This window comes from Cydia splendana, chromosome 12 (assembly GCF_910591565.1).
Source record: "Cydia splendana chromosome 12, ilCydSple1.2, whole genome shotgun sequence".
NCBI classification, from domain to species: domain Eukaryota; kingdom Metazoa; phylum Arthropoda; class Insecta; order Lepidoptera; family Tortricidae; genus Cydia; species Cydia splendana.
In genome coordinates, this window is record NC_085971.1 from 14,652,806 (window position 1) to 14,680,625 (window position 27,820).

General features: G+C 37.1%; 1 long non-coding RNA gene across 1 annotated transcript; it reads left to right on the forward strand.

The window, feature by feature from the left end:
- Positions 1-5,440: 5,440 nt before the first annotated feature.
- LOC134795741 (uncharacterized) lies at positions 5,441-7,686 on the forward strand. The gene is made up of 2 exons (XR_010144841.1): positions 5,441-5,603; positions 5,841-7,686. It is a non-coding gene; the product is annotated as an uncharacterized LOC134795741 (long non-coding RNA).
- Positions 7,687-27,820: the final 20,134 nt, after the last annotated feature.

Genomic DNA, 27,820 nt, shown 5'->3' on the forward strand with positions numbered 1-27,820 from the left:
CAGAAGCTAGTTAAAAAATAACTTATAAAGATTGAATAGGCCCGGTAGGTAATTATAATTATACCTATCATAAGCGCTTAATGTAAAATCTATGCAACGTACTTTTCTACTCAGGCAAAGAATTTAGAAATCATGCGAAGTTATATAAAGCAAGAATTTACGTGATATAAAAACATTATGCACAGCTTATTAGCTGACTGATATCTAAATAATTAGCTAAATGCCACACGCGAAAATTTTAATCAAAATATTGTGCAATAGAAAAAACGATTCGCAAAGATTATTTGACGCAAAAATAAGATAATGCCAATAGTCAGAATACCAATAGCTTTTTATATTTTACGTCTAGCCAACCTCGTCTTTCTAAGGCTTAATATAGTAAAATAGTAACAAAAGGTAGATATCTATATCTGTGTAAGAAAAGGAATATATATTTTGGGAAGACTAGACTTTTAGAAAATAGATCTTTGGTGGGTCTCTTAATCCCAACCATACAAGTGTTTGGAGATCCTTTTTTACTACTAAATTTACTAGAGCATGCGAAAATTGCATCCCAATAGTTGACAGCCTTTTAAAAACATTTCCCATCACAACATTGCACAACTAACCAATGTAACATGCACAAGCACATCCTTCATCGCGACATGACAGCTACACAGTTGATCGATGTTGATTGATGCAAGTTTCGGACATGTGCGGAAGCCATTACAATTTGGTACTGGTAGTGATTAACCAATTTGCTTGTTATGGGTGTTGTTCGTTAATTAATTACTTGTGACATCTGCTAATGGAGCTATGTAATACAAGACACACACACTGATACAGTGAACCGTTCGTAAACCTTATTTAAACGAGATAAACTTTATTATTAGTCAGTTTAATGTGTTGCTTGTGAACTACTTGCGCTCATGCAGAAGCATTTGTAGTTTTTCATTGCTACTACTTTTTGCGGGGCAGAGGCAGTACAAAGATGGCGGGACGACATCGACGCATATTGCAGCGACTGGTGGGAGCATGCACCAAACCGTGGAGTGACGGAAGAATAGGGAAGCTTTTGTATAGCAGTAAGACACAAAATACGCTATAAAAAAATACTTGACGCTTGCCTGGTTGCATTTGAAGTGGCACTATTTTTTACGAAAGTGACAGGAATCTTAGGGGAGCTTGCAACTTAGGGGAAATTCAATTATTCCACGCAGACGAAGTGCGGACAGAAGCTAGAATTATACACTACTACTAATACTAGCTAACTCCTTTGGAATCTAGTAAGGTGCGCTTCGACCCAACTAGGGCTTGCAAATATTCGAAACTTTCAGGTATTCGAATATTCGACTTTTTCTGACGACATATTCGAATATTCGAATAATTATTCGAATATTATAAAAAATAAGAAAAAGAACGAGAAATCGGTTTATTATCGTTTTATTCAAAAGCTTATTTCACTTATTGCTAAAACTAATGATATTTTGCAGAAATCCACTTAATTGACTAGATTTTATCATCCTACTATGAGATGCCCACATTTATAAAAACAAGTAAAACGCCAAAATAAGACGTATTCAATATTTCTAGATAAAACTTTTATTTTAAATGCGCCGTTGAGTGAAATAATATAACTTTAATCATCTAAACCAAACCTAGGTATGTAAGATATTTTTTTAGTAGGTAATTATTTTCTGAATTAAATTAACTTGTAGTCACTCAGAGGCCTTAATTAATGGTTGGCTTAATTATATAATATTGGAATATTTACTTAAGTGAAAAAGTTAGTTGACTACTGGATTATTCGTCAGCTAAAGGTGCATAGTTAGATTACCTAGTTGGGCAGGTTTGGTATGATCAAATTTGAGAATTGCGATAAGTGCGGGCAAGGTTTAGTCTTAATAAACAGAATGACCCTTTAACTTAAAACTTATGCACCGTAAAAATAACATACTTTTTGATTACGTTTTCTTTCAAATTGAGTTAGGTTTCACTGTATTCACGAAGTCTATCGAGAGAAATACAGTAAAAATATTATTTCCTTCGTATTTGGGTACCTACCATTACTCATTCACTGTAAATACCCGGAAAACACACCGAAACTGTAACTACAGCGGATTAAATAGATTTTTTATAGTAATAAAAAATATTCGAATATTCGAAACCTGAGCGGCCGAATATTCGAATATCAAAACAGGCCGAATATTCGACAAATTCGAATATTCGAATATTCGAATTGCAAGCCCTAGACCCAACCTAAAGTCCTAAAAGAGAATCTCATTAGTGGGAGCCAACTCGCGAAGGGTTTTAAAAATCGTGCATGTAAAAGCACCCTTATACATGTCGGAGAATGGCTGAAATGTGCCATCTATCGCCTTCAAGAGGCGTTTTGTCATGCAAACCTTGACAAATAGAGCAAACTAGGGTGTTACGTACACTTGAGTGGCGTTCGACGCAGTTCCGCCAAGACGTCATAGAGTGCGCTCTTAAAACAATTGAAGTCCAGAACAATTGAAGTTATGCTGTCAATCAATCTTCAGAAGGAGCACGATGAGAACGAACGGGGGAAGATGACGTCTGTGGCGGATCCTGGGTCTAATCCACTGGTTTGCTTAAGATAAGAAACGTAACGCGTGCTGTGATTTGTAATGAGTCTTGTGCAGTAAAGATTGTGAGTTGAACATCGTATTTCATTGAAGGCCCTCGTCATCCACGATTGAAGGTTCTGATGTGCTGCCGATAGTATGATACGCCCACAATTCCCGACATCAGAAGTGTGGCCGAACACAGGGAATTCGCTACGGAATTCCTCTTGAAAGCTCAAATTTGCCAAATGAAGGTGGACTGAAGGTCCCAAAAATCTACCCTGATTTTGAAAATCCCTGGCATTCCTTAATTCAAGAGTTTTAAAGGCCTTAGAAAATGAAGAAATCTCATGCTATCGCTGGTGGAAAATAAAGAAGTATCGTGATGGAAAATATTTGAAGTGAAATGACAGTTGACATATTTGATATTTTATAAATTGTGATTCAGTTTTTGCATTGCTTTTTATGTTATGTTGTGTGAAATTTTCGTGAATGTTGTTAATGTTGTAACTCTAAGTAATACGTTTACAGTCCTTTGCAACATGAAGAATGAAGATAGTTGCTGCGAGATCTCCCGTCTCGCACGGGTTGGAGCTGCGGTTGCAGAAACGTGGGTGCCTTAGTTTGTTTACAGAAGCTGAGAGGAGCTGCATATTTACTGGTTGCCAGACTGTCGCTGGAAGTTGGAAATCGCGTGAGTTGCGTCCATTGTTTTATGATTTGTAACTGTGTTGAGTGTACCTCACAAAGCCGGCGTGATGGGTTCTAGTTAGGAAAATATGAGAACAGATACCTACCTACGAGATATCTACTCTAGCCTTTAATGGTCAGAATCAGAATGTATGTAAAAAAACTTTTGGTACGTGGACTTGTAATCTGCTGTTAAGACGATGTAAGGCTGTTTAACGATTTTCTGAGCACTATGGCATGTAATACCGTCACAACTTGAATAGCTTCTAGCAAAATGCACCTTAATTTTTTTGTGTGGAGACGTACTATTTCAAATTGTGTCGTGGACCAAATAATATTATCGTGAGAAGCGTCACGAGTGGTTGATGCCATTATTCGATCACACTGTGAATATAAAATTCTCACCTTTAAGTATGATTTCTATTTTGCTAGCTTGTGCCTATGATGGTGGTAAGTATGTGCGTGATATTTTTTTGATATGAAAAGTAAACCGAGAACTTAGTGGTAAAGTTCATGACCGTTGACGGATAGTTCTGACTTAGTTTTAATCATGTGCAATTGTGCATTCCTTTGATTACTTAAAATGACTTCACATCCAAAATTAACTAGTCAAAACGAAACGTAAACGTAATGAGTGAAAATTGTGTGTTCCTATTTGAAGAACCTAAATGGTGATTATTTTAACCGCATCGAAGCCGAAGGAATCCTTTTGTGGTCATTTTTGCAGTCAGATTTTAGAGTTTACAGTACCTACGAACAATTTTAAATTTGGACCCGACATTTAATTTTTCAATAATTCTGTGATTCAGTGATATGTTGTTTGCGATGTGTATCTGTCAAAGGGCCATTATGATTATCAAATTGAATTTGATGAACAATGATAAAATAATTTAAAATTAATTGATTAACTTTGGAGGATTCGATTTGACACTTGATTTGACTTACTTATCACTCAATGGGTTAAGATAATTTTGCATATTGCATGAATAATAATAGCTGAGTAAGCAGTTTGAGAAGGATATTATTCATTGATTTATTAAAACACTACCTATTTAAAGGGACACATTTTGGGATTAGATTTCTCTACGTAGGTAAGTATACCACTTTCCGCGTTGGTTTTATGACATTGTCGTAAGAAACAAAACGTGAAGTTCATGCCTCTTTGAGGATAGTTTATTTTAGAGGTTCATCACTTGAGTTGGCGGTCGCAACCGGAACCTGAGTTGTCCAGAGGGCGTTTGAGGGCTGGGTGCTGGAGGGCACAGTCCTATTCGTAACTGCAATTCATGGGGGTTTCGGACCGGGCGATGAGGCTAGCTGTGTGTTGGAACCAAGCTGTTGTAAAGCCAAGGTGTTGGCACTGTTATTTGGAAGTTGGTGTTGACTTGTAGGCATTGGTTGATGTATGTGAAAAGAAAGTATTAATGACTAATTATGTGTGTATGCCAAAGAAAAAAAAAACGTGTCAATGATTATGTGCAGATAGACACATTTTTAGTTTTTCGCTCGACACTCAAAGCTGTGCGCGCGTGCGTCCATTAGGGACAAAACACACGCAACGTGATTTAAAACAAATTTTAAAATTCCTCATATTATGGTTAAAATTATTGTTCCCCTTAAATGTGAAGGCAAATGACAGAACGGTTTTGGCATGCTATTTTAGTATTTTTCGGTAGAAGGCAGCAAAAATGAGACTTGAAAAAAAAGGGAAAATAATGCTTTGTCTATTACACTTATTATCCAAAATTATTAAAGTATGTTACTACGTACGCTATTACGCACGTTATGGAACTAGTACAAAAAGTTGTTCGTACTCCTTACAGTAATTATAATGTTCCTTATGATCTTTTACGAAACTAGTTGTCGATGTTTAGCGAATAGAGTCGAATGCATTTATTTTCTGTTTGATCGATAAAGAAGTTAGCAAAATTTGAGTACCTGCAGCGGTTTGATTTAGAATAGAAATTCTGCCACTAATACCTGTTACGCTAGATCGTTCGTTGTAAAACGAGTTGTGAACTTCTTTATTAATTTCATGCATGTTCAACCTTTTTGAACCTCTTTGAGAGCTATTTGGTTTTTGAAGTATTGTGTCAGTCAGCAAAAGACAAGTCGTGTCAGTGTGTAAATATCACATAATGATCAAGTTTTCTTGCCTTTTTCTTAATAAAAAATATGAAAGCGATAAAAAAAAATACAATTTGGTTTTCGTAGAAAGTATAATACTGGACTTACCTGATAATATATCAAGTTTTGAAAATTTCTCAAGCTGTCTTGTAAATGTGTTGTCCGTACAGAAGGAATAAAATAGAGAAGTCGGTTTAAACTGAACTGAACGCAATTTTGGTACGTGTTTAAACTATTTAATATGAGAATCGAATAAGTAAACTGTCGTAGTCCTATTCCGAAACTTAAAATTACGTGTCGATTAATTACAATATGCTTCTATTTGTTTATGGAATTAATGATTGTGTTTAGGAATACACAAATAATTAATGGTGCCAAAATTTAATCAAAATATTCAGGGTATGGTAGAAAGCTGGTTTGAAATCAATTGACCTGGCTCAATCTTTTTATACTTAGGCGGGTGATCGAACGAGCGAGCGAAGCGAAGTGAAGTTCTTACATTCAACTTGGAACACACGGCTGGCTAGGGGCACGTCCCGGCATTTCGATGTTTTTAAGCTGAGCTATCAGAGGATAGTTTGATACACAATAACTTAAGTAAATTTGTTCTAATTTAAATGAAATTGGGTAAACGTGTAGTTGAGGGCATTGTATTTTAGTCATTAAATTATGAGCAGGCTCGATCAAGGTGTTATTGAGTTAGAAGAGCTTAAAAGGCTAGAAAGCTATTTGTGAGGGGTCTTGCTTTTCTGGTCATCTTATTTGCAAGAAAGTATGGTCGAGTTTGGTATCAAATGAAAGTGCTCGGCTTTTATAATATTGTTTTTAAGTTTACCATTTTTAAATAATTAACAAGATAAAAATAAACATAATATAGGTATTTGACATTTGACAAGAAAGATAACGGCTTACCACAGATACAGTTTATTTTAATCTCTATGGTGTTGTGATGGGCTCCGCAGACCTTGCAATAAATCACATGCGGTTTTCGATCCTTTGCCGACTAAGTAGTAGGTTCATTAAATTGATCTAACTTTTTGGCGAACCGCGAGTTCTCAGTTCGGGGCGAACTATTAGTTTAAATCAAACTTACTAAACATTTTAACCATGAGATAACGGAGATGATACACGCGTCTTGGGTGAGAGGCCATTATGTGCGTGCAGCCAAGTATCTTTCAAACGGATAAACTAATTTCATCGCTGTTTTCTGTGATCCTAGCTAACATTTTGAAGTAATGATTAAAATGGCAAATAGATCTGGATCAAGGTATCAATGAAATCAAATAAGAAAATCTATTAGTGGGAACACTAAACTTTTAGGGAATACTAAACGTTTAAGTAAAGAATATGTGCGCAGATAATGTTCATAAAATCAGTTAAATATGGAAAACCATTTATTTTCGAGAACTCAATACAAGATGTGTTTCAACTGAGGGGAATCTCTGTGGTGAGGTTCATTTAAAAGCTAGTTTGTATTGTATCTTTATGGTGATATTATTTTCACGCTGTTTGGATTATGGTGATATTATTTTCACGCTGTTGCATTTTAAGTCTCTTAATGAATTGTTCGAAATGTATCTCTACCCCATTTCCGTTGAAATATGGCCTGATTGAATATCGTGATGCTACTGATGCTGAAATTGTTCATTCACAACAATGATCTATGTGCGTGTTATTGAAAGAGTTGAGTTGAGTTGCCTGTCAGTATCCAAAAGTTATGGAGGAACTTACTTTGGTCAGGTAGGCCGAGCAATGAGCTTAGATACCTCAGATTGTTGTATTCTGTCCGCAGATGTATGCAGTGATGCATACAATGTCAGGATGCCGTGGTGGTGCAGATGATCTGCGCTCTACAGTCTCTTTTGGGAGAAGAAGATCTCATCTTCGCTCTAGTCTACCAGTGAAAATCATAAAGGGGGATGGATAACGTACGGAGGGACCCGTACAATGTCAGGTTGGCCGTGTCGGAGAATGGCTGAAATGTGCCATCTATCGCCTTCAAGAGGCGTTTTGTCATGCAAACCTTGACAAATAGAGCAAACTAGGGTGTTACGTACACTTGAGTGGCGTTCGACGCAGTTCCGCCAAGACGTCATAGAGTGCGCTCTTAAAACAATTGAAGTCCAGAACAATTGAAGTTATGCTGTCAATCAATCTTCAGAAGGAGCACGATGAGAACGAACGGGGGAAGATGACGTCTGTGGCGGATCCTGGGTCTAATCCACTGGTTTGCTTAAGATAAGAAACGTAACGCGTGCTGTGATTTGTAATGAGTCTTGTGCAGTAAAGATTGTGAGTTGAACATCGTATTTCATTGAAGGCCCTCGTCATCCACGATTGAAGGTTCTGATGTGCTGCCGATAGTATGATACGCCCACAATTCCCGACATACATAAAAAAAAACCATTTAAACCATAAATCATTCGGCATGACAAAACGAAATAGCTCGAAACAATGCCATGCCATGTAAGCATTGCCACCGTAAGTGGTATGAAATTGAAGCGCCCGATGTTTTACATACAATATCACGACATCTCCTTATCCGTGGAACTCTTGACCCTATTACATCCGATAAGTTGTACAACAAGTCTTACAAGACTTAGATACAGTGCTGTTTTGTCTAGCCTTCTAAGGTATCGTGTGCAAAAACGTGTACATACGTAAATACAAATGTACTTGTCCTTAACATTAAGTAGGGACATGAAAGCGGAAAATGCGTGCCTACAATTTGATATCTAATTTCTACAATGTTTGTGAAGGTTTTCAGGCAAAACGAACCATTATGTTGGATGTAGTTAACTGGTTAAGGTTGATTCCTAATGATGATGATGATGTCCTCCCAGACGTATCCGTCAACGGCGACACCCGGACAAATCAGTATCAGGTATTCAGTAAAGCCTGACGTGCACGGGCTCGAACGCATGGGAATCAAATTTTTTGATTCCTAATAGACCCTTGAAAACATCATATTTGGATGACGGGCTGACGGGGCGTTGGTTTCTCAGGCATATGCTACCCTCCGACCCCTAAATTAAAGCGATTAATCTACAAACTACCAAGGTATCCATGGCTGAGTACTCTTGACCTAGTTGCATAACATCCAATAAGTTATCTGTTCTGGTCTAATTGGATAGACTGATATAGCACAAAGATGATCTAACATCTAACCCATAAGAGTACTGCGAGCATATTGATTTCAAAACAATCAAAAACGTTTGCAAGATGTTGCGAATGACCGTGATGTTTGTGTGGCCGTTTATATGTAACAAACAGACATCTTTGTCACAAATTAATGAATGGACAAATTAAGAGGGTGTTAAGCCAGGAAACATTCGAGTTAAAATCGATGTCAGGAAATTAGAAGGAAACAATAGATATGCCGCGCCGATACCGATTTTGGTTCTTGTGAATATAGTATTGTTTCCGTTTGTTCAGATATTTCGTGGCTTTAGCTCGTGATTAAAACGTATAAAGATTCAATATTAACTACGATTTTGCATTATCCTCTTTACGTCCTGTTTACTGGAATCCTACAAAAGGTAAAGATTCGTCGAATTCCATATGCCAGAATGTTTAGTCGAGTTAGTCGAGAGTAAATTAGAATAACATCTTTCATCCTCAAGATTTTACGGCGAAATTAAAGCAATAAGCCCCTGCTGCGTCTCCAATATCTTTATTAAAGCCAATAAGACTTTATTGGCAATAATAAATAGCTAATAAAGCGATATTTATTTACTGTGCTGTTCCTATAAACATGTTACTTATTGATAACAAATTCAATCTTTAAAAGATATTGTTGTTGAGAGCAATAAAATGCGTATATGAATAAAGAATTTTCAAACTCAGTTTTTTTAATATTATATAATATATTTTTGAGAGTAATTATGGATTTGACAAGGACATAGAAGCACAAAAATTGTAGTAGAATTAATCTTATAGTGTTAGGAAATTAATGTCAATTGTTGGTTAACAAAAATGAACATCAAATCCTTTTTTTTTTGTCTTGTCTTTAATTGTGCCATAACCGTTACACAATTTATGTTTAAATTAATTAAATTACGTTGCTTTCATTATTAGAAGTTTTTTTGTGAAAATTTAGATTGGTACTTGCTGGAGATACAGCCCAATGACTGCCGGGCCAAACAAATATCAGAATAAGTAAGATGAAGGTACTCACATTAAAAATCCTTAACTTTATCATCTGTCAAGGAATAATTTTTAGTAAGTCCTTTAATTCAACTACGCTATGCCGAAATTGCTACAATATTTACGATGTCTGGATAATTATTATTTACCCTTGGTGGCCCCTGCACAAACGGCAGTGTATCATCAAAATAATATCAAGGGAAAAATGTATACATTAACATCAGTACCCTAGGGCTAACACAAACAGAAAATATAGCAAAACCCAGGTCACGTATTGAGGCTGCTTATGAAGTCAAACGGTGGTGCATAAAATATCCGCAACGTAGGTATGAACCTTATTTGCTTAAGTAGTTTCACCTTCCGCCCTATTTTTACGTTATTGATAATTCGGCTACTCATATATAGTAGCGAAGGAAGAGGTTAATGATATGCAAATTATAATAAGTAGCAGCACACGACAACTTTTCTCAATGATACCATCACGATAAAAGCAAAATTCTGGATCGAAAGTCGTGTGCAGAGTCAAAACCCCTTTTGAATAAGCTAGCGCACAAAACAATGGAGTATCAGCAACGAGCTCTATGATGCAGTATCGCTGCAAAAAGTCAGTGTGCAAGCTCTTAAACGCAGTTGACAAATACCTAAACTTAACTTTAAACACAAATGGATCATGTTTTTTGGCATTTTAGCTTGTCATTTCTTCAGTGTTGTACACTGAGACAAAAAACTAACAAAAATCCGGGGACAAGGAGAGTCAACTAATAGGAACAAATTGACTTTTGCAATTTCCATTTAGTAGGAAATACAACTTCTATATTTGTAATTTGAAGTATGCTAGAGTAATTTCAGAAATTTGGTTTTGTTATTCCGAGAGGTGCTTTAGCAATATCGGAGGTGATGACGTCATGGGTGAAAACTAACCGTTTTGTAATTCTAAGCGTGCTTTAGCAATATCGGAGACGATGACGTCATAGGTTTTACTAAACTGTACTGCGATTCCAAGCTAGCTGTTGTTATTCTAGAGATAATGACGTCACAGGCAAAAACTAAACTGTTTGCAATTCCTCCGCCCCTAGCAAACGGGCGCCGCGAGAGCATGTCGCGCGCGTGGTAGCTACCCGTCTCTATTTCTGTCTGTATGAATAAAAAAGCATTTGGTAGTATATCTCTGTACTAAAGAGGCACTATAAAAGCCTGTCAAGATATTCTACCCATTCCTTTCTTATTCATACAGTCAGAAAGAGACTAGTAGTTATTACGCGCGCAACATGCTCTCGCGGCGCACCTGTGCTAGGGAGGTTGGAATTGCAAACAGTTTAGATTTACCTTTGATGTCATTATCACTAGAATAACAACAGCTAGCTCGAAGTTGCAGAACAATATATTCCTGTAGACCCCAACTACACAGTAGGTCGCGGGTTAATATGTCCATGGCCCACAATATATCCTAAATTTATTATTTAACTTAAGTATGTTTTAAACAAAGAAGACACTAGACACGCCCGCCCGACATCCGACACAATACTAACTCTAACCAAATGAACGTAGCAAGTAGTAAATTTTACTAAAATCACTAAAATTCGTTTCGCTGTGTTGGTATTACAAAACTCGTTTAGTGATTGGTACAACAATGAACATAAACACAACAAGTCTATCTACTAAATACCAGTAAATTTTGTAATGTCGCTATAGTAACAACTGAATTGTTATTTTAAATGGGGTAATGTTATTCCCGCGAACTCGTTTTTTAGATATTACAAAACTATGTAAGTGAGACATTTACTAAAATCATAACTTGAAATCACAGATGCTTTTTTCCAAAAATCACAAACTTTACTAGTAAAAATCGGAGAATTTTAGTAGTAATAAAAATGGATTGTAACAAATACTGAACTTTGTTTAATGCTCCATTTACTAAAGTCTGTTTGCTGAAATTAGATTTAGTATTACTGAGCTGTTTGTAGAAATAAATAAATTTTACAGAAATAGTGAAACTTCCATGATTACTACTAAAACTTCATTTTTTCCCCCAGTACAGAACTGTTTATTAATTCCTGGTGGTGATTTTTCTCTCAGTGTATCTGGTGGTAAACCTTAAATAAATAAATAAATAAAATTACTGGAAGCTCATGATTAGTTACTTACCGATTCACCGCCAGAGTCAATCCCGTTTTCAACTAAGATGTCTTCAAATAAAACGTCTGCTTCACAAGGGGAACAAAGATTACTGAGCAATTCACTGAACCGTTCAACTTTACGAACACACACAGCCCCCAACAAACCCCCCACTTCCACATCCTTAACCATTGGCACTACTACACTATCTTCTAGTTTCATAATAACATCTAACTTCTTAATCGCTGGTTCTTTCATAATAGGAATGTTACTTTTGTGACTATTATTGAGCACATTGGTTAAATTATTATCCAAATAATTATCGTTATTATTCAGCTGTTTCGTCTGAGCTTTCTCCTCTTCAACGACACACCTATTAAATAAATCTTCAAATTTTTCCTTTTCCAAACTAGGAGAAATGGTTTTATCAAGTAAAACTTCATTCAAAATTTCCTCCTCGCTGACATGTAAGTCAGTTGTTACGTTTTCATTACTTTCTACATCACTTTCTTTAGATTCAATGTCTTCACTTTCAAATTGAGTCTTATCTAACTTCAAACCACTGTTTTCGTCAACATTATTTTCTTTAGGACTATTGACTAATAAATTAAGTTTGTCTTTTTCTAAAATATTTTTACTGGAATGTTTAGGTTTCGATCTAATAGCACCAATTTCCTTATCAGAAAGGCATGTGTCAGGAATGGCTTTCTGATTCTCCTTCTGATTACTAGTCCTTTTGTTGGATGTGGACTTAGTTTTATCTCTATCTATTATTTTCGAGCCCTTGGGCGATTTTTTATTATCTTCTAGAAGAGATTGAACGGAAGAACTTCTAGTGGATTTTCTAGGAGAGGGCGAGGAATCAGAATGGTTGGCGGCGGCGGCTCTTAAGCGTGAAGTACGTGTGGTTCTAATAGGCACGGAAGTAGAAATGGAGTTGAGGTTTAATTCTGAAGAGGATTTAAGATTAGCAGTCGGTTCCTCCAAAGGCGTCCGCTCCGCTCTTCTCGGGCGCCTGAAAACAAAGTAGTATCGAATGTTAGGTTCATTTAGAAAATAGCATTATTATTGACTAAAATGAATTGTCACTTCTATTGGGAAATTCTGAGCAGTTTTTCTCAGAATAGACATACAATGCTGTGAACGTGTATACTGCTAATTAAACGAGAAACGTCAAATAAAACCTTGTACATTCATAATTATGAAATGTATCAGTAACGGGATGAAATAATATGAGGTTATGGATATGGATGTAAGATGTAAGCATAAAAGTAGGCCAATTTAAGTGGAGGTGTTCGGCAAAGGCAGATAGTCCAAGTCATATAGTAGTGGTCAATGTTCTGTCTAGCAACTTCCTAGTCAGATATTCGGTAGACAGCGATAAAATCATGAACTGGTACGTGACTGACAGAAGTGACCAGAAAAAGTGGCCTTTCATATTCATCATCATCATCATCGTCATCAGCCTGTATCAATATACAGCTGGACAAAGTCCTGTTTCATGTTACGCCACTAAGGCTTTGACTCATCAGTAAGTGCAAGAAGGTCTATATTGAACTCACCTTTGCGTGACATTTTCCGAGAAAAGCGTCGCAGTTCTCGCCGTAAGCTGCTTCCTCCTCTCTTCTTTATACTTCTGTATCCTGGCCGCTCGGGCCTCGTCCTGAGGCTGACTCATGACGCTCGTGCTGTGACGTCACGTGCGCCAGCAACCCAGTTTCCTGGCTCGGTCTTTAGATTTTACATGGATCGCGTCTAGCATGGCGACATTAAGCGCGTAGGGCGGAATAGTTGGCAGTGATGAATACAGGCTAAGGCTGGAGGTAGGTGAAGAAGGCGCGCGTGGTGATGACCTGGAAAAGACAAAATAAACTTTACATAAAAGTACACAAGTCGTCTTAAGGGTATGCTTTACGGATGCTTTGGCTACGAAGTAACACGAATTCGAATCAACAGCATTGTTCTATGTTTATGCGCTTCGATAATTGATATTTCGTCTGATATAAAAACTGACCTCTGCAGGGCCACCTCTTCTGTAAAAAATTAGGTTCAGTGCCACAAACACTTTTTAGGCATACATTTAACTATATATCGATTCGATATCATAAATGCAGCTTTGTTTAACACAATGCAATATCAATCCTATCTTTAGGTAATCGCTTGATATCGGAAAACGATCAATCGACGCTAAATAAAGCCGGTACGTATAGGAAGTGGATTTTAATTACAAACAAGTTACATAAGTTTCCTTTAATTTATTACATTTTCTCTTTCTGCTTAGCATTACTAAGTTTCCGCGAGCTTGTTGGCTGCAGCGTCACATTCTATAAAAATATTGCTGTCTCCAACAATGTTGCTGTGTGACCATATGTGAGAATGTGACACGGTACGCAGCGTGCGGGTCATCAAAGACCAAGGCCTAAGAATTATGCGTACCTAAAGAAAGCGAGTAGTATAAGTACCAGTTATAGCCGAGTCTGGCATGCGATTTCCAAACTAGAGGTGGTAACTTCGAACCCTTGCTAGTAACTATCTTTATTTATTAATTATACGAAAGGGTCTACCGTGATATATTTTCATTGTATAATCGTGTTAAAATCTGAAAAAAAATTCACCAGTGTCTGATCCTTCCTTCCTTTTCCTGGTTCCTTCTACATCGAGTGGTTTTGTCAATCCAAGGTAAAATGTATCTCCCAAGGCTCCCAAAATTTATCCACACCTCCTGGGATGGAGCAAACTCGGATTATACCCACGCATTTAGGACATAATTAAGGGACAAAAATGATTTCCAGCTTTCTGGGAATTAATTCCTCAAAACGCGTTTTTTGGATCTAATTTGACTAGAATCATCGCCGTCAGAATCGAAACGAAACGAATGACATTTTTATATCTCTCATGTCATGACCATTTCGGACAGGCTTTAGACGATTCAGTGTCGACAAATGTGGTGACAGCCAGTAGCAAAGCGGCCCATTTCCCACGGCCTAGCACTTAAGGGGGCCCCGCAAAGCTTGGGAATACATAATGAAAGAAAAGGGCCTCACAGATGCAACTTTGTCCATAGTTTAGTTTAGTTTATTGATCTCTCAATACAATGTTCATAGTTAATGTAAATGAATACAGAAGCAATTCAGAAGCAGAAGCGTATAGCGATCATAGCTAGATTAGTTTACGCTACACGCCAATGGTGACAACTTCGGACACGGTAAGCGTTTGTAATATCACACTCAGTTCACGTGAGTTTAGAGGTCGAAGGTAAGCTCCCAGAGCGCGAACAATGAATGTTTAATTTATTGACACACGTACCTATAGCGGGACGTTACGATAAGTGAGACATCAAAGCCTTTGTTCCATTGTAATGTTGCCGGTATCCGTAACGAGATTATTAGATGTTTTGAGAAGAAAGGGTGATTAAGATGTCTGTTGTCTTACGAGGGTTCAAGAATATCCAGAAAGTGAGATATTACGAAGCAATAGTAACTATTGCGCGATTTGCTCCTACTTTTAACCTAGGTTTTAAAAAATTGTATTCACCATAAGGCTCTAACCATGGGAATGGTGGACGAGACATACACACTAAGTGAAAGCGACTAGCGATTCCCGTGAATTCCAAGATAATTTTTATCAGACATTCAATCAGTCCGTAGAATCCTATAATAACATAAACGGTAGAAATTTATTTTTTACTGTTTTACTGAAGACATAAAATTGTCAAGACGCTCCAATATCGAAAGTGACAGATGTTACTGAATGCTTGCCGTTTTCATATAAATGCAAAAGACTTTAGAAGTCTGGAGTTAATCAGCGTACTTTACTACCATCCTTGAGTTGAAGTAGTCAGCGCCCAACGAAGTAGATTTTTGAAATGAACTAGCTAGATAATCTAGATCATACGGTTTTGTATACTTTTGGGAGATTAGGTGTTAATCCAGTCGCTTACAGAGGATAGGTGGGTTCAACGCTAAAACGAAGTGCTAGGTGTCTAGCCAATATGCCTATCGTTTGCTCCGTAGCGAAACATTAGTCTCTCTGTCGCACTATGGAAGAGAGATAGAGAAGGATTACCGTTTCTACGGCGCAAACGATCGGCATCTTGGCTTAGCCCACTCGTCTTTGTAGACAATGAATATGGACTGTCGATGGTCAGTCACATCGGTTTTGGTCGAACGTTTACGTTATGCATTAGATAGGAATAACAGTCCTTATCCTGTTCACTGCCTCTGGTGATAGCTGTACTCAGAGCATAGATAACGTCCCTTAGTATCCGCATTATGAAAAGCATATAAGATTCGCGCTTATCTAAAAACGCATTCATGAAATACTTGACGCTGTCATAACATTCAGTTGCAGCATACCATACCATAACTTAATTGAATTTAATTTATACTACGAAAGACTGTTATTTATTAATTTGTAGACACCTGAATTTTTCATTTGTGTATTTGCAGCATAGGTTGTAAATGTCTATTTAATTTTGAACTGAGCGGTCACACTCTCGTGCTTTATTACAAGTGCTCAGTATAAAAATAAAGAGTTAATAAATAATCACCAAAAAAAAAACATAACCGAAATATGCCTTGGACACTGGAGGCCTTGGTCATTTTTTCCTTCGTATATGACATTTATTTCGGTTTGTAATTTAAATAGTAATTGTGTCTGATCTACTTGTAATAACACAAATTAAAACATTTTCATATAAAGTAATTTATTTGTTCTTAGAGAAAAAAAAAACATAGATACAAGACAAAAGTAAATTTACATATGGTGAACTAAAGATATCTCCATCTAAAGGGTGATCTGAGACTTTGAGCTAAGTATTAGAGCAGAGGCCACATTAGTTATTCACTGCACCAGCTGCTACCGTATAACTTACTCTTATACATACGAAGCTTAGACAGCAATTTGAATAATAAATTGACTATTACAAGAAACTTGTTTCTAGCAAATCCGAATACAAATGAGAGTAAAATGTTAATGTCGCATCTATTATGCGTTTAAGATGACGTTCGACACTTTAATGTTAGTTGTACTTGTATCATATCAATGCCAGTCGTATGTAATGGTGTATTTCATTGAAAATGTATATGTATGAAAGTGGCTGCCATTTGACCTTCCAATCAAGAAGGAAAACCTCTGAAAGTCTGGCCAGCGAAATGTGATATGAAAATAACTACAAAAAAGAAATTAGAAATGGTATTCTTTAACATACTGAGATTAAGTAATTAGGCATCCTGATCTGAAAGTCATAAGATAATGATACCATTGGAAACCATTACAACATATCAAGCCGCTGGCCCAATATTACAGAGTTCTATGTTTCACTTTTATCTGACTGAAATTTGAACATTGTCATAGTGACATTAAGTCGAATTTCAACTATCGTGAAAATGTAACATAGGACCCTGTAATTTTGGGCCAGCGAAGTGCCAAATCGCTGATAAACTGTATACTATATTTGGTTTACAATATGAAACAAATGTACTTTACGTCAAACTAATTATGTATGTTTCATAATAATCCTAATGGATCGTAGTCAGGGTTCCATTTAGGTCAGTAAAGATCTAATCTACCGACATACATCCTTATTCAACTTATTACGTAAACAGCCTAGACGCGAAGTACTTATCTAAACTACATTATATCAGTCGTCAGCAAAACGTAAAACGTCTTACATGGTCTTTATACAAATTAAATTATACACAATGTCAATACCAATTACGGTTTGCTATGCAAACAGAAATATTTCTTAGGCCAGGCGGGGGCGGATCAAGTTATATGGCTAAATTGAACCTTAACATATTTTATTTAGATTCGAAATTACCTTGTACCTTGCTAGTAAAAGAAGCGTTAAGGTTCTGTTTAAGTAAGGTACGAATCGTCATTAAAATATATGAGATACTTATTTGAAAAAGTGCTTTATTTTGGCGAGACGGAATGAAATACGTGATGGGGTCGAATGTTGTTAGTCTTTATCGGATCTTTAGAATCCTAGACGGGTACTAAAGCATCAGAATGAATTGTACAATCTAACGAATGTCCCTACTGTAAGAAAAAACATCTAGTGAGAAGTAAATTTCCCTCTAACATCTGATGGTGCAAATGCAAACTAGAGAGTCAGAGAGATAAGGGTTATGGATTCGTATTTATCTTTAAAGAGGAATTACTCGGAGAAGTCCTTTGTATTAAAGGAGACGATGACTTTGTTTAAGAAAAGAAATTTAAGCAATTGGCAATTGTGAACACTTTGAGCGCACGTCAAAAGGAATCACAAAGTTTTTACCAGAAGAGATGAAACGAAAATTGCAATAATTATTTTGGATTGGCTTCAAGATGAGTTCACTGGAGCCCTTAAGGATTTTGCAACAGCTTTTGTTCCTTACCATAAGTCATTAGACAGAAGACCCAGTTGTATATTTAGTTACCCGGTTTCCGTTTGTTTACATTTTGGATCTCTGCGTGGATATCTCGCTAACATGTCGTGGAGTACATGGAGCAATATAGGATACCCACAACCCACATATAGCGAGTTATTTTCCAGCAACGGGATACTTCCCGCCATAAAGGGCAGGCAATTCCCCAACCTGACATAGAAAAGCGTAGGTTTAGTCTAGTCAGAAAGTCAGTGAGTCAAGAAATTAGCTTTCTCATTTTGCCGCGTGGCGTAACTCGTTAGTAAAATTGCATTTCGCAGAAAACAAGATCATACGATTCTCAGTAATTGAAGTTCAACAAAAAGGAAATTGGATTGGCTTGACTCCTTTCCTATTTCACAATGTTATTGTTTTCTATATTAGCTAGTTATTAAGTTGGTTACAAAGTTATGTAACGGAGTTACGAGAGAGCGGAATCTTTCTCTCAGTTCACAATCGGATGTGAAGAACTTCTATCTTCCATTTGAATCGACGTGTCTATTAATTTCGTTCAAAAAGCGCAACATTCTTTGGAAGATAAGTCAAATATAGGACTTTAAAACCACCATGGAATGGAATTAAGTGCCTAGAGTTCCAATTTTATTAAAGGTAAAACATCTTGCGTGCTCTCGCACTCTGATTCACCCGTCGCGGGACGATTACGTCGAGTTTGCGTCAAGCAACACGTTTAACCAGCCAGAGAAATCTAGTTCCTAATAGCATGTATTAAGGTCTTCGAACATCCCATTTTGCGGATACCAACCACGCACGGATCCGCATAGCTAACGCACTGCAAAAACGTTGCGATTAATAGCGCAGAAAATAAAAGTGGTTCACGTTATAGATGTATAATTTTACTGGGACATTGACACGGTAATTTCTTCTTTATTTCTTTTTCCCACGTTACTTAAGATTGGTCAGTTTATCATTTTGATACCTGGGTAAGTAAGCAATTTTTTTAAACAAAGTGTAATAGTAAGAGGACCATCTTCTTCGGAGGTTCAAATGCCCTGACGACACTGCCAATACACAGAGACAATTGCAAACGTGATCTGTTGAATAAGGTACGATGCGGAACACGCTTTGCAATTCCACAAAACGTACTTGACTTCAGACTAATAGACTTGTCAGTTAATCTTAAACGTATTGGAAATTGAATATCGACACGCCAAGACACACCCATGTAAGAAGATCTGAATTTATCGCAATAAATTCCAAGTCCCTTTGAAATCGTGGTGATAATCAAATCAGCATTCGAGTCGCACCGCCGCTTTCACGATATTCACATTGAGCTAACATGAATTCATCTCGCAGACCGCGTAAAGTATTCAATATTTGCGAAGAATAGAAATATCAAGTGTTAATATGCAGAATATAAATGACGATATGCTTCGAACTGTTTGCTTACATAAACTAGGAACTTTCCGTTTCAGATAAACGATATGTCCCGTGATCGATAGTTTTATTAAAGTCAGGTGGAAGATTTGATGGATACTGATTGATAGTAAATTAGTTGTGATTGTATATGCGGTGCTATTTAGTTTGGACGAGACATTATTTGACAGACAAAATGTCATGTACTACTTGGTTTTGGAATTAAGGTTTCGATACATATTTGAATATAATTTCACAAAAGACAAAGGTCCTAGTCCTAGCCCAAAGTATGGGATATTAAATTCTTGTGAGCTTTTAGAAGAATGATGGTGAATAGAATCAGGCGTTACTCTGCGGAAATATTGCTTTGAAACCAAAATATTACTTTGCTAATCCGCGAAAAGATAACGTGCTAGTCAGTCAGTGTTAACCCGTTATACTTGCGTATTGCTTGGGTTAGCACTGATTGACTAGCACGTTATCTTTTCGCGGATTACGAAGGAAATATTTTGGTTTTAACACTGATGATCAAAAACAACATGAAAACATATAGTAAACATGGTATTCTGTACTTCCCTAGTTGATCTGTTCAAAATCGAGACGAATGACATTTCGCTGTACCTACCTTACCCCTGTTGGAGTTGACGTAAGCCGATAATTTATTAATGAGGCAACTTTGTTGCAAGGATGTAGCAAATGCTCAAGAAGGTTATCGCGATCACCATTATGTATCGTTCGTTCAGTACCCTCTCCGTCAGAGACAAGTTGTTTGGAAGAGATCGCTTCATGTATTATGTATGTCTCTCTGTAAATGTTTTATTGAGGTTGTGCAATAAAGAGGATTTGTATTGTAATTCGTACAAAGTTACGTTACACGACATAATTGGATATTACATTTACTTATATCCGTTGTAGATATAGATGTAAGGTCACGCTTCGTGACTGTTGAACCATTTAGGGTTCTAGCTAAATTGGACATTCCATAGCGTAAGTATTGAACAACCAATTTAGCTACTACTCTAAATGGCTCAACAATCACGGAACGTTACTGTACAGCCACATTAGAGAGGTTTTTGCGATTTTGTACCACATTTCGTGAAGTGCTTAGGCCCGTTTGATTCCATAACACATTTATCAAAAAAAACGTTACTAGTAGTTTTAATCCCCCAGATTTATGCGGCATAAGTAAGAACAGCTCAAAACAAAATGTATCCGAGACAAGTGGCTAACAGTTGCGTCATCTCCAATATAGCGACATATTGTCAGTGTTTATCTTTTCCATGTCGCTGCCTCTATCATGACGAGAAAGTGGTATGTTCGAAATAGCACACGTAACTCGCGATAATGCCCCCTGTCAATATTTGCTATGACGCGAACGACCCGGCAATGGACTTTCCTCTCGCTATCTACAGTTAACATGTAAATAATAAATATAATATGTATAACATGTCAACATAATTAAGTGGATTCACTTGTCTGTCCAGCTTGATCTTATTATCTTTTTTCTTTGTTGATTTTGAACTGAGCGGAGCTGAGGATTTTGAGTCGGCATAATACTTCGTCTCTGTCTTTTTGACATTATTATGTTGAATTGAGTAGGTAGCTGAAAATTTCTCTGCTGTATAGGTATATAATAATTCAAAAGGTTTTTTAACAGTAAAATCTATCACAGAAGTTATTGCAGAGATGCTAGCATAAAATAAAATATCTGGGAGACCGAGCTTTGCTCGGGAAACATATAAAAACTCAAAATTGTACGTTTTTTCAGAGATAAGACTAGCTAGATCGATTTATCGCCCCCGAAAACCCCCATATAGCAAATTTCATCGAAATCGTTAGAGCCGGTATCAAATATAGTCGACGACGACTGTCCAATATCTAAACACGAAGCTGTCATTACGCCATTTTAATTTGAGTCATAAGGGCTCATCACTATTTAAAAAAATCAATGGTAGTCAAAGGTCAACAAACGCTTGACTATTTTACTTGTGGACTTAACCATGCCTTATTAAAACTTATTATGATGGTGCTGACATCATAACGCCAAGTATCTTATAGTGAAGTTTATTTCCTAGTAATTGCAAAACCCTTTATATGCTAAACTGAACAATACAAAGTAAACAATCTGTGAGTGACACATAGATAAACACGTGACACAAGTAAGTACGTCAACCATCAGTTTTGACAATGACAATACGCTCACGTCTACGTAACTTACTTTCTATGCATCTCGCTCGTACTCGCATATTAGTGCAAGCGAGATGTACAGAAAGTAAATTACGTAGACGTGAGCGTTATGTCAATGTCAAAACTGGTGGTAGACGTAAAGGTCGTATTAGTAATGACAATGGAACTAATATGATATTTTAAAGCTCTTTAAAATATCTTCTTCGGCTGCCGTCTGCTTTCGCAGTTTCACAGTCATAATGGCTAGCCAACCAGGGACCCAAAACCGGTATATTTTTTATACAAATAAACCGGTATTCAATTTCGGTATCACGGTTGTTTATGTATATTTATGCACTAAATTTAGCTAATGTGATCAATCATTATGCTTACCTAAATACTATTCTATAACATCAAAGAAATATTGGGAAAAGTATGAGACATTTAGATTTTCATTAAACCGGTAACGTTCCCTTATTTGAACCTTTGCTGACGTAGCAGCTCTGAAGCATGATTTTTGGATGATTTTAGGGGGGGGTCAAAAATCGATGACGTAATTTATGGACAGCCCCCAAGGGTAAAAACGGGACTCTATTAAGTACTAAGACTCCACTGTGCGTCTGTCTGTCACCAGGCTGTATCTCATGAACCGTGACAGCTTGACAGTTGAAATTTTTACAGATGATGTATTTCTGTTGCCGCTATAACAACAAATACTAAAAAGTACGGAACCCTCGGTGGGCGAGTACGACTCGCACTTGTCCGGTTCTTTGCGGTTGCGATCTCTAACTAGAAATATAATTGTCTAAAATTCTAAATTCACACGTACCTGTCGACGTAAAGTTTAACTTCGAAAAGGGGAGATTGAATAGCGTAGGTAGAAAATAACAAGTTTCTTCTAAACGAGCTAGAAGCACTTTATACTTTAGCAACACTAACGCCTCTACAACGCTTATCAAAGCATCTCGGTAAGGGTTGTTAACTTGTTAGAACTTAAGAGTATAAAGTGCTTTTTATTTAATAGACATTTACCCTAATGCACCGTACCGTACGTACCCTACAATAACTGCATCAGTGACGTCAGCCACACAAATGGTTCAGTTTTCAATTACCTAATAGTTTTATTTGACAAAAGATGACGAGACGAGACATAAGTACTATAACGATTTGAAAAGATCAAATACGATTTGGTCGACAAGTAACGTCAATTCTGTTACCAAAACAATCCGTTTCCTACATCGTTTGACACCGTTAAATTTTAAAACAAACATTTCAAGAATTTGTTTAAAAAAAACCATATGTCTCTCTATAAGAATAGATCTATAAGAATGTATGTTTATTCAACATACATATAAACAAGATTAAAACCTACCCACTACAAGAAAGGTTCGCCATGACGTAAGCAACTTGCCATTAACGTCCTACGCGTCCTAGTAATGATGATCGAGATGAAACCAAAACCGACAGACATTTAATAGGACAAATTCCTTCCTTATCGCAACCCTAAAGTCGGAGTGCCCTCAAATGCGCCCATTTACAGCTGATAAGCCTACGATTCAGATTGCTACGGTATTTATGAAAAAGTCGATAAAATTGACGAAGGTAATAAATACAGGAGGTTCCAACCAGTAGGGTGCCCTAGGAGGGCGTAGAGAGACGGCAAGACGGCGTGAAATCTCTTGCTCACAAACTGCTAGTTCGATATTAATTGTATTTATATTACACCTAACATTCTAATTAAAACTTGTTTCCATTTCGTTGCGTGCTGTTCCGCTATGTTCTGTCACACTACAAGACAATCTTAAAAAGGAAAATGTAGGTTAAGTTTATGAAACTAATAACATAGAACCGCTTTGTGTCCTTTAAATGTCAGTTCTAAAGACAAAACACATCAAAATCCACATCCCTAACATGGTATGTGAAACAACACAACATCTAGAAAAGGCAAACAGAAAAACCTAGTATCACAATTTCTGTAACTCCAGCCACTTGGCGTGTAAATTAAATTGCGACAGAGTTGTTTAGACTTGTTTGCTAGGTTTTTACTGTGCTCTGAGCCCATTACTTAGATCTATGACCATGTATAAGGCACTGGTTGAGAGTATAGACGTAAACAGAGTAACAACAATATAATTTCCTAAGCAGTATTATTTAATCTCAAAAACTAGAAATCTTGTTCTTATTTTAATTACATTTCATGGCTTGGTTCAGCTATGCACTTAAGATATGTCGTCCAGGACCGCTCTATAAAGACTGGAAAGGCAAGTTCAAGTATCATCGCACCTACTCTGAATTTTGAGATGTGGTGCTGACGTCGAATGCCAATGATCAGTTGGACGGAAGAGAGAACCAACGAAGAGGTTTTACGTATATTAAGAAAGAAAAGGAGTTTGTTGAGAACCATAGAGAACAGAAGAGGAAAGATGTTTGGACACCTGCTACGGCAAAACGAATTTATCGAAAACATTATAGAAGGGAGAATTGAAGCAAAGAGGAAGAAAGAGAGACCAAGGAGAACGTACATGGATCAAGTAAAGGAGACTCAACGTCGTGTCGTATCAGGCTATCAGGAAGAAGGCAGAGGACCGACATACATGGAAATATATGATGATGATGTATCTACACAGTAACCACATATGCTTTAAATGGTAAGAGTATAGTAGGTATGTTCGTTTAATTTGCTACTGTAACTAGACAGTTCTTACTGAATTGTTACTCTAGTTACATTTCTTACTCTCGGTTCGCAGGTTTGTAAATGCTTTCAAACGCAACATAGTGCGAACAAAAACCTAAACAACATCTACAAGTCGTTTTTGTGACCTATGAGAATGGATGTCAGTTCTAAACAATGTGTAGTTGCAGAGTGCAGAGCAAACAACAAAAAATTCATTAATACCTTACGCAATTACGAGACTACTGATTTTTTAGTTTCAATACTTATATGAAGTTACGAATCCCTCCATTGCGCGTGGTTGAACATGCTTAGCCGGCTTTTTTTTTCAAAGGGCAAAGGCCTCTCCCCTTGATTTCCACGACTCCCGTTGTTGAGCTTTTTCCGGCCAGTTATTAATGAAGGTGTCTAAGTCGTCCCGCCGTCTCCGCCTGGGCCTGCCACGTCCGCGCTTATTTTCCGGCATCCACTTGGTGGCTATACTAGCCCACCTATTTGGATGCATGCGGCAGACATGACCTGCCCAGTCCTATTTCAGCCTGGCGGTCTTCTCCCCTACGTCAGCTATGCGTGTTCTTTTTATCTAAACTATCATAAATAGTTATTTTAAAGTAAAGTGGGACTGGGCAAGGCACGTCTGCCGAATGCACCCGAAACGCTGGGCCAAACTAGCCACAGACTGGATCCCACAGGACGAATGTCGGGGTAGAGGAAGACCAAAACGGAGATGGCGGGACGATCTTGATACATTTCGTAAAGAGTGGCGGGTGTGTGCATAGGACAGGACCAAATGGCGGGAAAGAATACTAGGCCTTGGCCTTTGCCAAGCAGTGGGACACTCTTATAGGCTAGTTAAAATCAATATCAAACACCTACTAATGATCCCACGTTGGCCAGAGTTGATCATCCTTAATTTTTTCATTGTGATTGACATCTGTCTGTATATACAATTCATATCTACTAATGACTTAGTTGTACGCGCTGCAATTTAAATTAAGTATATATTGCATAGTAGGCACCTGTGTTGATATAAGAACTCGTTCACTGAACTCGAAGATACCATAAACGAACTAAATCGAGAAAGCTAGTTCGTTTTTGAAAACTAATTTAATCAAATTGGCATTTCAAACTCAACTATTCAGTTACGCAGTTTTATTCGATTAATCAACTATGCAGAATTCGTTAGAAATAGATGAAATTCATTCATTGCTCTTCGTTGATTTGAAATTGTCGTCTGAAATTGTAAGCATTTTCTGATTTTCTAAAGCAGTCCCGGCATTTAACATTCAATTTACCAGTCGAACAATTTATCAGTCTAGATTACTAAAACATAGAACTTAAATTACCTTAAGTCAGAACCGAGCATTGCTAGCATTCGGTGGCCCTTCGGCCGCGTACGCAACTGGAGCTTCGTAACCAGTTGCGATCGAAAACTTTTTCGGTCTTGTACGGAACCGGTTGCGATCAAAAACTATTTTCTTCTCATACGTAACCAGTAACGATCGAACATTTTTTGTTTTTGTACGAAACCTCTCGACCGTTCATGAAACCAGCAAAGACTTTCTTATTATAAACTTTAATGTACTAATAATGCACACGTTATACAGGTAATTAAGCCCGTTTAAGCTAACTCTGCACCGTGTTTGATAGCATATATTATGGAAGTATTATTTTAAACGTCATCATTGCATAGAAATTAAAAAAAATCGCATCTTTATTATCTTACGTAAGAACTATGAAAACCCCCTCCCACCCCCTTGTAAGAAAAAATGCGATTTTTCGACCCCCTTCCCCCCTAAATCGTCTTACGTAATAAATGAATGGCGCTCAAGTAGCTACTTCCGAGCCTCGTCCAACAATAACGTACTATTACCGATTTTTGGTCTAGGTAAATGTAAACATAATTGGTTATGTAAATATAAAAAGTTACATATGTCTAAAATTAATCTAGTATAAAGGTTAGTTTATGTGAAACATCGTCAAACACGGTGCAGAGTTAGCTTAAACGGGCTTAATTACCTGTATAACGTGTGCATTATTAGTACATTAAAATTTATAATAAGAAAGTCTTTGCTGGTTTTACGAACGGTCGAGAGGTTTCGTACAAAAACAAAAAATGTTCGATCGTAACTGGTTACGTATGAGAAGAAAATAGTTTTTGATCGCAATCGGTTTCGTACAAGACCGAAAAAGTATTCGATCGCAACTGGTTACGAAGCTCCGGTTGCGTACGCGGCCGAAGGGTTCGGTGGAGCTAATGAGAGAACTGCGTTGTAGAGGTATATACTCAAGTGATTTCTTACCACTGGATGAAGCATTTGTACCCGATCTAAAAAGAGTTTTTTAGCTTTATTTCTACTATTTGGTATTAACAATTTAAGACGCCGCGCGCCGCACCGTATATTATGCATATGCAAAATTGCGTTCAGGTGCACGATTTTAGACATTCATAGTAAAATTATTTCTATTTTGACATATTTATTTATTCCATGCCTAGTATTCAAAACACTAAAATATTACCTATGCCAATTTGATGTACAGGTGTGATGTGAAGATGTTTTGTGTGTGCAAATAGAATCGCTGATAATGATATTTAAATCATATTCATGTCTAAATATGTGCACATCACAGAGCATTCAACTCGCGGCTACCACTCGTGGATCACGTGGATGAGTGGCAAGCACAAGTCTTCACTAATAAATATATCCATACTAATCTTATAAAATTCAAAAGTAACTCACAACTCTTGTCTGTCTTCCTGTTACCTCTTTTATCCTTTACAAAGGGGGTGGTAAGGGGGATGCAATTAATATCGATGCAATGTGGTACAATTGGTACATGGAAACACTAAATTCTATTCAGACAAAGTCGCAGCCAAACGTTAGTGACTCAATCAATCATTTATTTGCAGCAAAATACAGGTATTAAAATGCATGACAATTTTTAAAGAGTAAATGCAGTTTGCATTACAGCACTAGTAATGTCAAAATTAATGTTACAATGAAAGTATATCAATCTTTAGCCGCTCAGAAATCAAAACTTGCTAGACAAATGCAATTTTGATTTGAGAAAATAAAGATTCAAAATCAAACGGGAGACCTTTTTTTAGGCCTCTGAACGGATAGAGGGTAAAAAATACTAATTAGTCTCACACTCACAATGCTGTATCTAGTGTATGGTAATTTATGTCCGTACATCAGCCTTCTCGCCACCACAAATAAAAGTATGTAAAGCCAGACCGGATTTCAACGAAAGCAAGCTTCGCCTTACCTCGATTAATTTATACGACAGCTAACTTACACAAGCTCATATAAACAACCTCGTATGTTGGATTTTAAAACTTATTAACGCGTAATAAAGTTGCAGGGAAACGAGACGCGAGCTCGCGAAAAGTTTCGAGTTTGTAACCATGAGGTGGACACGGCTTTTTTGGCACACGACATTGAAGCCATGGACCTCTAAAGCTTATTCATGGATAAAACGCCACAACTCGTACAATCGCCATCAGATATATCGGAGCTGCCAAGGTGATCAAAAATACCTGAACATGCACT